The 17,345-nt window shown below is 42.3% G+C and overlaps 1 long non-coding RNA gene across 1 annotated transcript in view; it reads right to left on the bottom strand.

The window, feature by feature from the left end:
• The window catches only part of LOC112551085, a 53,078-nt gene extending 39,256 nt beyond the window's left edge, over positions 1–13,822 (bottom strand). The window contains exon 1 of the long non-coding RNA XR_003095229.1: positions 13,752–13,822. This is a non-coding gene — a long non-coding RNA (uncharacterized LOC112551085). The remainder of the gene's footprint in view (positions 1–13,751) is intronic.
• Positions 13,823–17,345: the final 3,523 nt, after the last annotated feature.

The following is a 17,345-nucleotide window of genomic DNA, read 5'->3' as shown; positions in this document are numbered from 1 at the left end:
GGGGGGCATTCTGACCCAACCCCCAACAGCTCAGCAAAACTCTCTATCTGGCCAACAGGCCCAAATAATTGCCCACTCCTGGGCTAGAGCCTCTCCTGGGTGTCCTTCAATGGCTTTAACAATTCTTTCACTTGTGCAGCTCCTCTTTCATTCATACACAATGGGGACAAAACTTAACCCACCAGCATTATCTGCTCCCTTTGGGGGTGGGAGGTTGGTGAGGGATGGAGCAATTATAGCTATTTACCAGTTTAAGGTAGAAACTGAAGAGGAACACTTAGAAATTAGGTATGCAGAATTATCAAGGAATCAGACCTGCACATTGGGACTAAAGGATTGATCCACAGAAAGCCCAGGCTATGGGATATTCTGGTGTAGGAATACTCTCAAGTTCCTTCTATTAAAGCTGTTCCACTTTGCATGGAATATTTAAATATATTCACCAAGCCAGAAACGGTGAGTGCATAACTCTATAGACAATGGATTAGAGCACAGACATAGGAAATTTGTGTTCAAATACCTGCAGACAGAGGAAGGAAATAAATCCCAGTTTCTCATACCTTGCGCAAAGGGGAATAAAAAGGAATATACCTCTCTCTCTTCAGCCCACGTTTTAAGAGAAAGAGCTGGTTTACATGCCCAACACCAGGAATCTGTTTAAGGTTGTCTGATGTGTAAGAAGACATCCTCCCAGGTCAGAGGTAAAACCCTGAGAGAAGTTGGGTAATAAGAAACATTTTCCTCTCCACTTCCCATTCTGGTTAGTATGGGCAACTTCTTGTTCAGTGTGAAATACAGTGATAGGGACCTAAATCTCTCAATATGCTGTATCAACAAGCAAATGGTTAAAACAATGCGGTTGATTCCTTTAGGCAGTATGGTAACCCAAAAAGGTACGTATAGACATTACATTTAGATTGCCCTAGCCAGGTTAGGGCAATCTAAATGTCCACTTCTGGAGGTATTCAGAGGGCTTAAATCACCCAAAAATGATGTGCCCAGTGTAGGTTTGTGCAACTCAGGAGGTGCACTAATTTAGATTGAGATCTAGGAAAGGGTTAATCCAATCTCCCAAATGCCTGCATGGGATCACAGCACAGTTGTGGGGCTGGGAAATCTTAGCCACTCACCTCAGCCCTGGGGCTATGCTATTCCCACCACTCTGTCCTTCACTGGGCTATTTTTAGCCCCCCACCCTCCAAATGTTCCTGCCAACTAGGCAGCCCTTCTTCTGTGGACACACCAACTCCCACTCCCCAAATCTACCAACTCTCTGCCCCTGATCCTGGGGCTGACTATTTTCATTTGTGGTGGGGGTCCAGGCAAGGTCACAAAATGATCCCATGTGGCTGGAGCATCATAAAAAACAACCCTGCCCTGGTCTTGCTCCAAGTGCAATAGATTTGGATCTACATTCAACTACTATGCAAGCAACATACTAGTCACATGGTAATTTCTCAATTAAAATGGGAAAAATGAGCAGACATATGGAAACAAATCCTACTTGAGCAAAACTCTAGGTGATCTCTATAGTTCCCAGTCCAATGACACAGAAAACAATAAAGTCTTAAGAATGAGTTGCTCCAGTAAACAGCTACATTTTGCATCAAACTGACATCAAGCTCCATTATTTCTTAAAATCCTGAAATGCTCCAAGGTGGGGGGAGACTGAAACAGTAGAGATGAAGTACATTGCCTGAGTAGTGGTGGCTGGAGGCATTTTGCCAGCAGAGACCCTGGAGAAGTCATACCATTTCTATAGGGTGCTGAAGGGCAAACCTCCAGCTTCCTTCCACAAAACAGATGTAGCATGTGCTTTCTCAGAGCAATTCTGCAGCTTCTTGTCTGCATATACCCCATGTTCTTTCCTTGTACAGACATGCCCTTTAGGAAAACTGCTGGCATTGTTAATTGGCCTCCCCCTTGCACTAGGGATATGCAAACATTCATATTATGGCTGTTCCCTGCACAGCATCAGGGAGTGCCAGGGGTGGGAAGACTCACCCAGCACCACCTTTCCAAAGCACCCCTAGTGCAACAGCAGGAGACAGCCAAATCCTGTTCTGAAACACAGGTTCTACTTCCACTGATTTAAATTAGAGGTGCACTCATGCAATAGCAGAAGTGGCCCTTTTAGACATGATCACAGCACATCAAACTGCATGGCAATATTCTCACAGACTTTGGTGGGTTTTGGAACAGGCCCTTCTCATTTTATTTTCTTTTCTTCCCTGAGGCCGTGACCATGGGGCTTCCTTATTCCCTTTAACTCACAGAAATAATTTTTATGACAAGTCAGTACACAACAACAGATATACCTTTTTACAGCCCTTACTCCTTTGTTTCCTTTAGGAATATGTTTTCCACTGAAACAGCCTGGGTAATTAGAATGCTTTTCCCCAGTGAGGTATTAAGTTTCTCTCTAGCTTTTCCTCTCATCTCCACCTACTGGATTTAATGTATTTCCAGGTCAGTTCCCACATAGCTCGAACACTTTCTACTTCACTTGTTTAGGAAATTCAGCAAATACTACCCAGTCAGCTTGCTCATGCTGTTTTATAGCTTGCTGCGGTCATTCATTCTCAGCTGAACTGTATATTCAAGATAAACAGAAAGTAGGTGCTCTGTTTTGATGCTCAGAATTCACTCAAGAAAACCTACAGGATGTGCCAGAGTATCCATTCAAATCATGCATTCTGCAGCAGTGATCTGATAAAAATGCTCCCCCCTTCCTCCATCCTTTTCTTCAAGGATGTGGATGTCTGTCTAGGTCCGAAACTTTAAATAAATAAAAATAAATAAAATCTATAACGTAATTGTATTTGGTTTACATTTTCCTGCACCTTTTCCTTGTGCAACTGCATAGACAATCCCATATGCCATCACATGACCACAGTTCACCTCCCTATTTCCTTTCCTGCAACCAACAAGAAACAAGGCCCACAGCTCCCTTTACCCTCTACCATTGTCAGTGATCCAGCAGTTACATAATCCTGCTTCCTCCCTCCACACCACTGAAGAAGTGCTAAGAGAGCTTGCTGCCCCACTTACCAACAGTGAGACTGTACACAGTCTTTTCTTCCATAGCCATCACTATTGAGATCCCAACCATGTAACCACCTCTGAACTTTCTCACCTCAGTGGCCTGCTGGATGGATTCTTTCCAATTAACTATTTTTGCATTTATAACTTACTGATATACATGTTTTCTGAATTTCCTCATATCCACTGCCTCAAAAAAAAATCTTTTCATTAGTGGTTTTTGGATGGTGGAGGAATTTGATATCATATTTGTAGGATCTAAACATATTATCTATTGGATCACATTATGCTGAAATGTCATAACCTCTTGTTACCTGGGCATTTTTTGTTTGCTTGTTGCTTTTTCCATGTAGAGCAGAAAAATCCTGCTAAAAGTCTGTTAGCAATTGAGGGAGGGAGGGAAGGGAGAGGAAAAGAAAGGAGCTTTTTTTTCTTCAGAGAACAGAAAACTTTTACTTTCACAGGGATTTTGTTTTTCATTAGAGTTTGGATTAATTTATTTTCTTCTTCTTAAAGAATCACCAAATATAAACCTCGTACATACAAGCCCTAATAGAATTTCCCCAGTTTTTTCCAACTTTGGTAACACTGCCAGAGATTTTTTGTTGTTGTGTTTGGGTCAGGGGAAGACAGTTGGTGAATATGCTCAAGAAATCTGATAGAATCACAAGACTGGAAAGCTTGTGTTCCTTGCCTACAGGACATACATTATGAAGGCAGCTGCAATGCAATCAAACTCCAACAACACAATATGGGATCCTTCAAACGACTTTCCTCCCATGATGCGGTGTAGTTTTTTGGCGTGTGAGGTAATGCAGTGTTCGTGCTAGCTTAGTCCCGGGCCTCTCTGAAGCACATACTGTCAGACATTTCAGACTGTGTTGAATTGAATATTACTTTTTCAATATGGTGTTTACAGTTTTCTACGAAAGGTTAAGCAGAGACTACCAATATATTTTTCTGAGTAGTACATTTTTTCCCCCTTGAACTAGGCTGTGGATATGCATGTCATAGACTGCATACTGCTCATTAAGGGTCTGTTTCTGTGATGGACTAAACATCCTCATAGCCAAAAAGATGGGTTCTCCATGCTTTGTATAAAGAACACAGCACCTCCAGGATTGGGCCCTATACACGTCATCATCCCTACCCCAATGCCACAACTTGCACCACGACGGGAACATTCTATTCTTTGATAGACATTTAAACAAGGACAATTTTTTCCCTCCCAAAATCAAGCACTTAAATATCACAGTGAAAGTTGTGGTAAAAATAGTTAAATAGATAGAGATTAAAGATTTTATTAAAAAAAAAAAATAATCGCAATAGACTCCCTGTAAAGAAGGTCATTCCCTTCAGAACTTCTCCACAGGGAGACTGTTCTTTCACAGACCAAGCACACTGTACAGCCTAGGGGCTCCCTGTAGGCCACTCTCCCATTCCCTTCGAGTCCAAATGTCCCCTGCAACTCCCACCACCCAAAAAGCCTCTCTTTTGACAGGGTTTCTATAGATGCTAATCCTTCACTCTCAAATACCAAGGTACTCTCATATTAGCAGCTGCATGCCCACATCTTCCCATGACTTTCATTCCCCACATCCTCCACAGCAGGATCTGTTTGCTTCACCTCCCCTGGTACAACCCCCAGTAGCCCTGTGTGCATTCTCCTTCCATACAATGCCTTCCCTTCTCTCTGCACCCATAGCAGAGGCTCTGTGTATTTCCTTTTATTTCCAGACGCCCACCCCTTCTTGTCCTTACCAGGATCACTCAGGGCGCTGACAGAAGTGACAGTTTATCACACCTAAAGTGCCTTACAGCCATGCCCTGACAGATCAGCATGGCTGCAGGGCACTTTAAAAATGCCCGATTGCATGACAGCTTGAACCCTCATGATATAAGTGTTCAGATTAAGGTTCTCCAAAGTGGAACACCTTCATTAACATCTGTCAGCGCATGCCCGGAGCAAGGTTGGGCTGATATAGTCCAGCCCCACCCCCAGTGCTATCCTTAGAAAGGGAGGGGGGTAAAAAGAGTGTGTGTGGGGGGGGGGGGGGGGGGGGGCTGGGAGGATTCCAATCCACCTTCCAGGACAGTCTGGGCAAACCCCAGAATGAGCTCCCTCCGCTCCCTATTCCCCGTCCCATTCTGAAGACAGCATGGGAGCTGTGAGGGGTGGGGGCAGGGCTAGGGTAGAGAGGCTGCAGACATGCAGCTGCTCGAAACTGGAGCTTGATCCCCTAACCCTTAAACACAACAGTGAACATCTGTTGGGTCTGGGGACTGCTGTAACTCATGGCGCTTCCTGAAAAGTACCATGAGTTACAGCAGGGACTCTACATCTGTCAGTGACCTCAATTTCTGCCCCCCCCCGAATGTTCTGTGCCCTCCATTCTTTGCCCCCATGCCATAGACTGTATGCACCCAGCCCCATGTGTCAGGGTTATTTATTTTCTCCCTCATACTAGGGGTTATGAGCACTCTTCCATTCCCTCCATATCCCTCATTTCCTCTCCCTGCAAGGTTGTTATTTGCATGGACCTAAGCATTCAAGGTATCAAAATGTGATTAAAAGGGGTACCACTGAGCTAAAAACTACTACATTCAACATGCTTTAAGCACTGGCAAATTTAAACATAGATATCCATATCCATATACATATACATTGGAAGGTGGCAGGTTTCTCCTTGCAGCATAGCAGTTTCTGACAATAGAAAATCACAACTGTCTGACTTCTTTTCTGTAACATGTTCCTTGATGGAAGCCATCAGCTCACCCCCCTTATCTTCAATCTGCAATTAGCAGAAATTAAAGAAGCTGACTGACATGACAATTGAAAATAAGTAAATAAACAAAAGGATCATGAATGAGTTGAAGGGTGCGGAAAGAAATGAAAAGAATTAGAACAACCTCCCTGTGGAGAAGGTCATTCCAATGAAAAGGAGCAGGAGGAATCAATGACTTTTGGCTCTGTGATGATGGGAGTCAATCCATCAGGCAGAGGGATGGCAGTCACTCAGGCTCTCACAGGCACCACCTGTCCCTGCCAGCAAAATGTCACATTTCCAAATTCATTTACACAGCAAGATAGCACTCCCCCTTGGGCAACATTTAACAGTTTCACATCTGTGATGGCAACCAGTGTAACTGGGAAAAAAAGTGCAACTCTTCTTTCCCTGCAACAAATATCCTCTTTATTTCCAGTAAAAAATTAAGCCCAGTCATGATATAGACTGTGCTCCCATTATTACAGATCAATTTGTTCATCTCAGGATGATAAACTGAGTTTACTCTCTTAATATACAATCAAGGGAGACCAGGCATAGGTATCTTTTACCTTGATGCAGCTAAGTGAAGATAAACACTGTGAATGATATCTCTGGTTATCTAGAACAGTGATTCTCAACCACAGGTGCTGCAGGGTGTTGTTCAATATTAGCTCTCGTAGGGGGGTAAACATGATTTATAAGATAAACACGGAGATTTCCAAAAGGCATCCATAGCATCAAAAACATTCTGACCTATTGTGGGCATTCCAAATTCTTTGCAACAGAAGAATTGCTTTATTATTTTCCCATAGTCAAAGAATGAGTGAAAGCCAGGACCTGGTATTTTACAAGAACTGCCTTAAACTAACAAGGGGTGCCTTGAGAGAAAAACCCATTCAGAACCATTGATTTACACTGACATCCTCCCACTGACCTAATGGCAATGTAGATTGCCAAATGGAAATAGAATGTCAATCCAGAAGACCAAAAAGGAATAACATGTCATCCTATACCTCCTTTCATAGTTCACTTTAGTCAATTACATCAAATGGGCAAAAGATACAGGGTATAATGGGACCTCTAGTCCCCTCACTAAAAGAGCACGAAGAAGCCAAGCCTTTAAGGTGAGGAAGTTCCAGAAGCTATGCCCCTTCCTTCTAGGCCTTATAAAACAGGACAAAGAAAGAACCTGGCAGAAGGGCCCTGGTAGTGTTGGGAAGAGGATATCCGTAAACTTGAACCTTTGGGACTGCTAACCATGAGTAAGCCCAGAAGAAGGCCTGTGCTAAATAAACTCCAGACATATGTAAAAAGCCTAGGAAGGCTTGAGAGAGAAGGCACCCAGGAAAGAACAGACCTTTGAGTTAGATGCAAAGCCATGATGGGCTAGGTTATTAAATCATGCAAGGTATGGGGCATTTATGAGGGGAGTAAGGTGGCCTATTGGCCTGTTGAGTGGAAAGTCCCATGAGCATGGCCAATTGGCCTGTCAGGCTAACAACCCTGTGGACTGGGCAGAGAATGATGAGCCCAAGAGGCTGATTTCAGCTGAAAAGTCTGTGGGGCTGGTAAGTTGGTAGAGTGAAGTTCCACCAACCAAATACTGCTCAGGCCTGAGTTGAGATGACCCTGTGATGTGAAGAGTGAGAGAAAGGCACCTCTCCCTGACTGAATTAATGGCCTACTCCTTAATAATTAGAACATCAAAGATATGGTAGGTGAGGAAAAAAAACCCATCAAGACATGATGGGCAGGCAAGCAAAAGCTGTACACCAAGGTGGTGGCAGACAACTACAGAGCCATTTAAGCCCACAGTAAGGGTCATTTTTAAACAACTACATCAAGTTAAAAACTAATTATACCTTGAGAAACTCTAGTAAAGACAAGTTAACCACAGTAGGAAGGTTTCTGTAAATTTGTGGAAAGAACTAATTTTTTAACAAGCAAGATCATCATTCAATGGCAGCCATTAGGCCTGTGCAAGTAGGCAGCTATTTGATCCAGCTTCAGATCCAGCTGCTTTGGGTGCCAGGGATCTGATCCAGAACTCTGGACCGGGTTTCCACTTTGATCCAGCCAAAGCGGCTCCAAAGCTGCAGAGCCGCTTCAGAAATCCGGCCATAGGGTATAATGGGGAATCAATGAAATATCTATAACTTTGTTGTTTTTTGTCTGATTTGGATGAAACATGCAGAGGTAGTAGCCTCCACTGAGCGCATGAAGCCTACCAAGTTTAAAGAAAGTCAGTGCAGGGGTTCAGGGGGAACTGCACCCCAAATTCTTGAAAGCAAAACTCATGTCACATGTATGTGTTACACCACAGGGGGGTGAAAACTACAGGGGTGGTAGCCTCTGGTGAAGCCATGAAGCCTGCCAAGATTCAAGACGATAAGTGCAAGGGTTTGGGGGCAACTGCACCTCAAGCTGCTGACAGGCAAAACTCATGACACCGATGACCCTGTGTGTGTTAAGGCGCAGCAGGGTGAAAGCTGCAGGGATGGTAGCCCCTGCTGTGGCCACAAAGCCTACCAACTGTCAAGGAGATTGGTGTAGGGCTTTTGGGTTCTGATGCCCTGCACCTCTAGCTGCTGACAGGCAAAACTGGTGACACGGGTGCTTGTGCAACTGTGTCTGTCTTGGGGCAGGGCGGGGAACTACAGCAAGCCTGGCTGCTAAATTATTGTGTTACCAGTTACCAATCAATCATGATTCACTCAGGGACCAGCTCAATATATAGTAGCTAGCTAATGTAGCCAGTTAATTAGCAAGGACTAACTCCTACAAAACCACAGACTAAGGACAGGAAATAATCAATACAGACAATCAACTGCCCCAAGACAAAGACAGTCAGTCCCACAAGCACCCATGTCACGAGTTTTGCCTGTCAGCAGCTAGGGGTGCAGGGCCCCAGAACCCAGAAGCCCTGCACCAATCTCCTTGAGAGCTGGCAGGCTTCATGGCCACAGCAAGGGCCACCATCCCTACAGTTTTCATCCTGCTGCGCTTTAACACACACAGTGTCATCCATGTCATGAGTTTTGCTTGTCCGCAGCTTGAGGTACAGTTCCCCCCAAACCCCTGCACCTATCTTCTTGAAACTTGGTAGGCTTCATGCTCTCAGAAGAGGCTACCATCCCTACATGTTTCATCCAAATCAGACAAAAAAACAACAAAGTTATAGATATTTTATTGATTCCCCATTATACCCTATGGCTGGATGTCTGAGGCGGCTCTAAAGCTTTTCCGAAGTGGTTTGGAAGCTCCAAACCACTTTGGAAAGCCTAACAAAGCCAGCGCTTTGATCCAGACATGCTGCTTTGGATGCCAAAGTGTCCGAAGCTTCTCCAGATCTGAAGAATGGTCTGAAGCCTCACACAGCCCTAGCAGCCATAGCAATGACCCAAGCTTCACCCAACCACTGCAGTCTACTTATTAGAATTCTGGCACAAGTTGGAAAAAATGTTGGATCTCCGCCCATGATATGATGTGATGGTAGTATCAGCAAACTCATTTTTACTATCCACATTTATCTAAAGATCTCCAGAAGAGACACACTTCAAACACATAAGTCTATTCATGGAGTCTTTAAAACATTTTCATTTGGGACAACAGATTGGACTGAGTTTTGGATCTATTTTTATTGAGCCAGTCTTTAGTTAGAGTCTTGAGTATAGTTCCCATCCATTTATTGGTCCATTATATTTAGTCTGTAAGTAAAAAAGGAGTTTGATACTTTCTCAAACCAGCAACCAGTCTGTAACGTAGCTATAAAAAAACCACGTGAGAATTGTCTCTATTAGGGCCAGAGTTCCAGGACTGCAAATCCAAGTGACTTCATCAGAACCAAGTGTACTCAGCACCATGCAATATTTGTAAGTCAGAAAGGCATTTCAGCATGTGTTTAAAAATGCTGTATGTGCTGAAGTTCTCATTCTGGAAAGTACTTGAGCCCAACTCCTTAGGTGCCTCTTTGTCTCCATTATTCAGCCATTTAGACCGCACTTACATTCCCCATGTCATTGTTTATCTGCTGCTTAATTCCATATGTTTCCACTGGTTAACATACACAAAACCATCTTGCAGCTAAGGAACTTCTTGGAATTCTAGGTTCCAGGAACCCTTACAAGCAGGTTTCTTAAATTAGGTAACAGAACATCATTCTTGCCAGTAGGGCCTGGTCCTTTAGGTGTGTTCTGAGGATGCCTAAGAGGCACCTAACTGGGTAGGTCAGGGGTCTGCATGTCCAATCCCCTGGTGATTACTGTACTCACCTGCTATGGAAGAGACCTGGATTCTAATCTCTGCTCAGGAGCAAAAATTGAAATCCACACCCTTAAATGCTTTTCTCTTCTGGTCCAATGGGGCATATTCAATTTTGAAAAGTGTTCAATTTTCATAATGAAACAAAATCCTGAAATCTTGACTTTTTCCATAAGGAAACCCTGTTTTCTGGCCAGCTCTAGCTTTATCCTCTTTGAGTCGGTTTCCTCATCTCAAAAATTAATTAAAACGTATCAATCCACTTGGTGTATTATGAATTTTTAACGGTTAAAGTTAGTAAGCATCTGGAAGACAAATCACTGCTAAATAGTGTTAATAAGAGCAAATATCCAAATAAAATGTAAAATGTTGGCTTTTGTACTGTTGTTTATGAAGTAAAACAATGTTTAGATTTTCTGTGCTCCTCTTCTCATCTTTCATAACTTGAGGTACTAATCCACTAGTTTCACTTCATGTTTTAAAATAAGACTTCTTTAAAAATAAATAAATATTCATGTTGAAGGCATGAACATTGAATATATTAACACAGTTGGTGGAATAATTGCAAGGTACTTTGCCTTAATTACAGCACAGCAATATGGTGAAGTTAAATATCCATATAATTTTATATTGCTGCCCTTAAGGTCCTTACTTGAAGTCAAACTTTTTTTAAAATAAGATTTAATTTGTAAGTGCTAAAGAAGTAGGGGAAACTGCTTTACTCTAGTTCCTTCACATTTTTCCCCTCATTCTCACTTCTGAAGATTAATATAAACAGATAGACTTTTTTCCCCCTTTCTGGTTAATTATGCTTTAGAGAACTTTGTTCTTTTTTCCCACCTCCAATTCTATTTTAGATCCTAGTCTCATTTTCTCGTATACCACAGTGGTTCATTAAGAAACATTAGGAAATAGCCAACTATTATCTGCCAGCAAATCCTCCCTCTCTTGATGGCTCCCCAGGCGTCGACTCTACTCTTTTTACACTGCATACCTCACCAAGAGACAATTCAAATGACATGTTCCTTTTAAGAATCAAAACAAGTGGAACCTAGGATTTTTTCCTTGTTTGCTATGCAAATATATATTTTAAGGCCTCTACTGGCCTGGTTTTCAGGCTCTGAAAAAGAATAAAATAAAGAATACACAAATTGCAAGTTTCCTTACATGGCCCCTCCCCTGCACCCTAGGACTCAGGTTCAGCCTCCCTGTCCACAACCAGGCATGAAGTGAAACAGATTAATGACCGTCAGGCCCAGAAAGGGTTATCCAAGGACTCATGAAGAATCCTCATAATCAAGATACCTGTAGTCAGTCACATTAATATTACCAAAAGCAAGAGTTCAAAATCCTTTCCTTCCTCACCTATGAAAATCACAAGACTGAGAGATTTTAAGAAACAATAAACTGTGGAGGCATAGGATTGGTCTGCCTATGAATCTGAGTCTTCGGTGGGGATCTGTTCATCTCTTTGTTGAGGACAATAATTACAGTTCAGGTTCAATATCCAAGCTGAAATGCAGATCCAATAAAACTGTCCACTGACAGCTTCCCTCCAAGCGGTCAATCTATCCCTGTCCTTTACCTAATCTTCTCATTACCATCTGCCTTGCCCACTGTCCTGTCCCAGTTCTGTCTACTCTAGGGTTTTCTTGACAGTCTCATGATATTTGGCAATTTCCTTAAACCCCGGCTTCTGCAGTCAAGAAACAGTGTGAAAACCCCAAGTTATACTAAAAAAACATAAACAAGTTTCCAGCCCTCGTGGTTATGAAGAAAAGTTTAAAAACTGGAACCAAGTACAGGCTGAGAAACCCAAAAACAAAGAAGAGGAATGGGTCTGATTTGGGGGGCTTGACTGATGATTTTAGAAGACTTGAAAATAAAAACGATCAAATGGCCGTACAAAATGTGTGGACAGGTGAAACAGCTATAGCAGTGCTTCATGAACTTCTGATACTTATGACACACTGCTTGTTTTTTGGATTAAAATTGGTGGCATACTTTACTCATACCCAAAAAGTTGCATATATGCAGTGGTGCCAGCCTTTTGGCCCCATAGGCCTAATCCTGCCACATGGGGAAGGCTGAGCCAGGACCCAATTCTATGATCCAGGATTTGGAAATTTAGCAGCAGGGGAGCAGTGGCAATTAATATCTGGACCTGCAGGGAGCCCTAAGGACATGGCTTCAAGGGCTGTATCTAATACTGAAAAAAAATACTGGTATTTTTTGTAGCATACTTCTGCCAACCTTGCAGCATACTAGTGTGTGACAACACACCTTTTGGAAATCACTGAGTTTGACCGTGTCAGGTGGGTGGGCAGAAGGACATAAGCAGGCCAAATGTATCAGAGTAACTGCTGCATTCACCCTTTTAAAAAAAAAATCTTCCCACCTCCTCTTCCAGGAGATGACAGTTTTTTCATCTACTTGCAATGTCTGGATGTAACTTTTTAAAAAGTAGTTCAGTATCTTCTTTCTTGTTTATTGGGTTATTAAGCCCATTAACATTCCAGGAGACTATTTCAAAGTACTATTAGTCTACATTATTTGGTAGAATTAAGGGAAGGTCTATTAAAACCAAGGTTTTCCTTATTTCCTTTAATTCTCTGAGGTGAACTCATACCAAGAAATAGAGGATGCCTTTATCCAATTGACTGTGTCAGTGAAGCAAGGAGAAGAGGATTAAGGGTAGATTTTCAAATCTCAGTAAAAAGTGGAGAGAGGACATCCTGGTCTTTTCCTTCCCACTGGGGATAAAGGAAATACAGGGAGTAAACGTACATGCCAAATCTAAGTTTGTTCTTTTGCCCTTTTTATTCCTCATACTCCTTGCTACTTTTAAAGCATATTCCTGTTTACATGAATCCCAAATAAAAAGAATCAGGATATAAGTCAAATAAATTAGACTATTCTAACATACCGCAAATACCAACAAAAAACTGTAGCATCAATTAAGCAAGACTGGCATGCCAGTCAGTTCACCAGTTCCCCCCATCTACCTGCCATTAGAGACAAATAAAGTGGAAGAAAATTTATACTGCCACATCTAGGAAGTCCAATCATGAACTGCATTTCTGTAGGGCTGTAAGCAGAGAACAAAAGATGAACTGTAATCCCAGAGCTCAATCAAATGCTTCACACTTCATTTGCCAATGAATTCTCCACTAACCCTTCCTTGTGACATATTTGATGGATTTTAATTATACATATATGGCACATCTACATGAAATGCTATGTTGCCGTAGTGATGAGCTACATCGCCGTAGCTCCTTGCTATGGCGATGTTATGTTGGCAGGCATGAACCATGACACTGATACTACTGTACAATAGCAATGAGCTACTACACAGTAGCATCAGAAACAACCTGTGTAGCATCAGAACTTCTCAGTAATGTCGTTTACTCCAGTCACTTAGTCCTTGCTTAAGCGCAGTAACAACTGTGCAGTACAGTGCACGTGCAGATGCCCCCTGTACAGTTATTGTAATATCTCATTTATGTGAGTGATATTGGGCAGAGAAGAGGAAAAATATTTTTCACACTCCTCCAAACACAGAGGAATGTATTACTATAAACTGAACACTCACTTTAATACAGCATCTGTCTACATTTGTTTTATACCTTTTTTAAAACAAGAGAACAGGACATGCATACAGCTCAGCTCCATGACTCTTACCTGATACATCTTTGCACTGAAAATCTGCTGGGCTTCTGCATTCATTATTTAGATCCATCTTGAGGTTCTAAAAGATCGAACAATGTTATTGCATCTTTTTGATTACTGAAAATTGAAATTTAGTTCCTAGTGGTCTTGCAGGACAGCTGAGAGCTAATGATATGCTCTCCCCCTGACCCACTTCCCAATTTTCACTTTGCTGGGAAACATGCGATTATTTTCCGAGTGGTAGAACAGACATCAGGGAAGAATATTTTAATTCCTTTTTTAAATTATTTTAGTTCATTGCTCTAGATAGTTTTAAGACTTCATTTACATAGCCTGCACAAAAGTTGAGGAGGAAGAGTTTGAAGGAGATACCAAGAAGTTAGTCCAAGCATATATGGATAAACAGGAGCTGCACTTGCATCTGCTCTATTAAGAGTTCTTATAATAAAAACATGCTTAAGTTTTGCAGGTCCTTTCATGTTAGTACCCAGCAGGTGCTACACAAGCAATTTATTTGTCTTAGAATTTTACTGTTGCTGCTTCTGGTGGTTTTTCAACAGAAGGCTTTGAGAAAGTGTTTCACTGAACTTCTCCTGGCCCTGATTCAGCAAGCTAAGCACAACTTCAAACTCTTCCTCCTTCAACCTGGACTCATTACTCCAAACTAAACACACAGCTATCCACTTCGCTGAATTAAGGTTTCTATTCCAATATCAGATGCAGTGAGCTCTACTGCATATATTTTAACAATCCTCTATTTCAGAAAACCTTCCTCTTCCTCCCAACCAAAACTTTTATCTCTTTATTCCCTACATCCTCCAGATCTTCCCCCACTTGGATCCTTCCCTCCTCATATTTTCTTCTTAAAATCTCAGTGGACTGCATGAGATTCACTGCACACTGGAACAATAGGTTAATCCTCACAAAGAATGGTAATTTTGCAGGTTTTTCTTCCCAGATCCCAAGAATAGTACACAATCTATAATGATGCCATGATTTGCAGCACAGTAATCAAAGTGCAAGTTAGGAATCAGCAGCCAGATTCAATACCTCCTACTGGCATCTAAGCAGAGTCAGTTAGGCACCTAAGTCTATTCCATTCTGTTCATGTCCGGAAAATCTATGAATGCATCTAGTTTTGTAACACACTTGCTTCTTAAAAGTGAGTAATAAAAAAGCAATGAGGAGGACCACCTACCATTTGCATTAACTGGTTTTCAGGAACTTGAACAGGGTGGGATAGAATTGCATTTAGGTCCCTAATTCCACTTACATTCTTAAGGGTGGAGTGAAATCTGGCCCTCCAGTCTGTATTTGTCTTCTGTGGATCTATCATTGGAGGTTTCCAAGAGCCTGAATAGGCAACATCTGTATGGGATGGCTTAAGAAAACTACTGCACAGGTTCAGATTAGATGTCCCTAGTCATAGATGTCCTTGAATTCCATCATTGGAGGTTTTCAGACTTTGTTGGCTGCCATGGCCCTTTTCAAGGGGCCTAGGCCAAGCTGCAGAACTATGGCTAAACAGAAGGCCCCAAAGCCTGTTTTTAAGTGACCGTAGTTTGAACCTTTGCAGATGTGACAACTAGCCTGGTCAGCAAAGTAAAGGAAGTAATCGAACACAATAAATCAAAGCAAAAGCATGAAAGGAAATAAAGGAAGATCATACATTAAATAACCCAAATACACCATATTATAGTTTAATTTTAAAATAGTAGTAGTAGTGATTGATATAACCAAATGTATTAGACATTATTTTGCTATAATAAAAATATTTTTGTTAAGGTGTTTAGATAATTTGTAAAAACAAAAACAGCCTTGTCAGACACTGAAGTAAAGCAGAAACAGGTCAGTATTGAGCAGCACTCCACAATGGGGAAGGAAAGGAAATAAGAACACCCCCCCCCCACCCACCACCACCACCACCACCACTCTTTCTTTCCCACGGACATAGACATCATCATCATCATAGACATTAGTAGGAGTAGGGCTGGAAGGGACCTCGGAAGATCATCGAGTCAAGCCCCCCGCCCAAAGGGCAGGAAGTCAGCTGGGGTCATAGGATCCCAGCAAGATAAGCATCCAGTTTCATCTTGAAGGTGTTCAATGAAGGCGCTTGAACCACCTCCAGTGGCAGGCTGTTCCAGACCTTGGGGGCTCGGACAGTAAAGAAGTTCTTCCTTATGTCCAGCCTGAAACGATCTTGAAGTAGTTTGTGACCATTCGACCTCGTCATCCCTTGGGGCGCTCTGGTGAACAAACGTTCCCCCAGATGCTGGTGGTCACCCCTGATAAACTTGTAGGTGGCCATCAGATCACCCCTGAGCCTGCGCTTTTTCAGGCTAAAGAGCCCCAGGGCTGTCAGCCTGTCATCGTAGGGTCTGCTTCCCTGACCTCTGATCATGCACATGGCTCTTCTCTGGACTCTCTCAAGCTTCTCCACATCCTTTTTGAATTGTGGAGCCCAAAACTGGACACAGTACTCCAGCTGCGGCCTCACTAAGGCCGAGTACAGGAGGAGAATGACGTCCCGGGATTTGCTTGAGAAGCATCTATGGATGCAAGCCAGCGTTTTGGTTGCTGGCTTGCAAAAAGCCCAACTAATTGACACCTTCCAAGTCCATAAGAGATCTGGTTCAGTCCAGTTCCAAAAGTTTCAGTGAAACAAGGAAATTTAAAGAAACTAAGCAGAGATCATTTATTAGAATATTAGAACCAGCCATCTATAAATATTGGGCACAGGCTGGAGAGAAATTGGGAGAACTCAGCAAATTCAAGAAGACCTGCTACCAATCTGTGTGCCACCCTCCTCCCACCTCTCGAGTCTCTTCAGCTGGTATGGGTGAAAATCAGTTGTGCTGTCATGGGTTGCCAGACATACTTTGAGTCAAATGTTTGTTTTTATGTTTTAAAGAGAAATGAAACAAAAGGTTGGGCCGTAGACCTGTTTCTGCCTCTTTTATCAGTAGCCTACCCACAAGGTATCTGTAATCTGGCTAACAATATGCTTGCTGTTCCTAATTCAGGTACTAACTGCGGTTTCCTCACAGGCTGCCAGGACCTGCCTTTTCATCTATCCACAAGTACATGTGAAAAAGGGTCTGTATAGGGACAAAAGTGGCTCCTTATCTTCTAATTTTAAGCAGAATTTATTCACCTGTAAAAATTATAAATAAATATTCACACTTTCAGGTATATTGCACATGTAAATCATGTATCTGTTATCAGGCACAGGACAGGCATTGCTACCAGCATTATTCAGGAACTAAACCATACTGTATTCTCAGTGAAAGTATCCTCTTTTCTTTGCTGCACCCTTTCTGAAGCAACCCTGTAAACTCAAAGAGTGTGAACGAGTAAAGCAAGTTGCATGGGAGTTTAAGAAATGAACAGGACTGAGTTCTCAAATGGCAAGTACCACTGAAAGATTTGTTCATCATTGATGCAGATCACTGGTAGCCATCATTCTGCAATACCGATAGGAACACAACAATTAGTGACCCTTCACAGAGTTCAGACACTTTATTTTGGACAGCTTCTTACTGTATTTTGCACCATACCTGCGTTCAGAAGCAGTGCTGAAATAGGTGGCAGCTCAGGCTGGTG

The sequence above is a fragment of the Alligator sinensis genome, unplaced genomic scaffold (genome assembly GCF_000455745.1).
Source record: "Alligator sinensis unplaced genomic scaffold, ASM45574v1 scaffold832_4, whole genome shotgun sequence".
Classification (NCBI taxonomy): Eukaryota; Metazoa; Chordata; order Crocodylia; family Alligatoridae; genus Alligator; species Alligator sinensis.
Note: the sequence above shows the minus strand (reverse complement) of the source record. Positions and strands in the feature narration are given on the sequence as shown.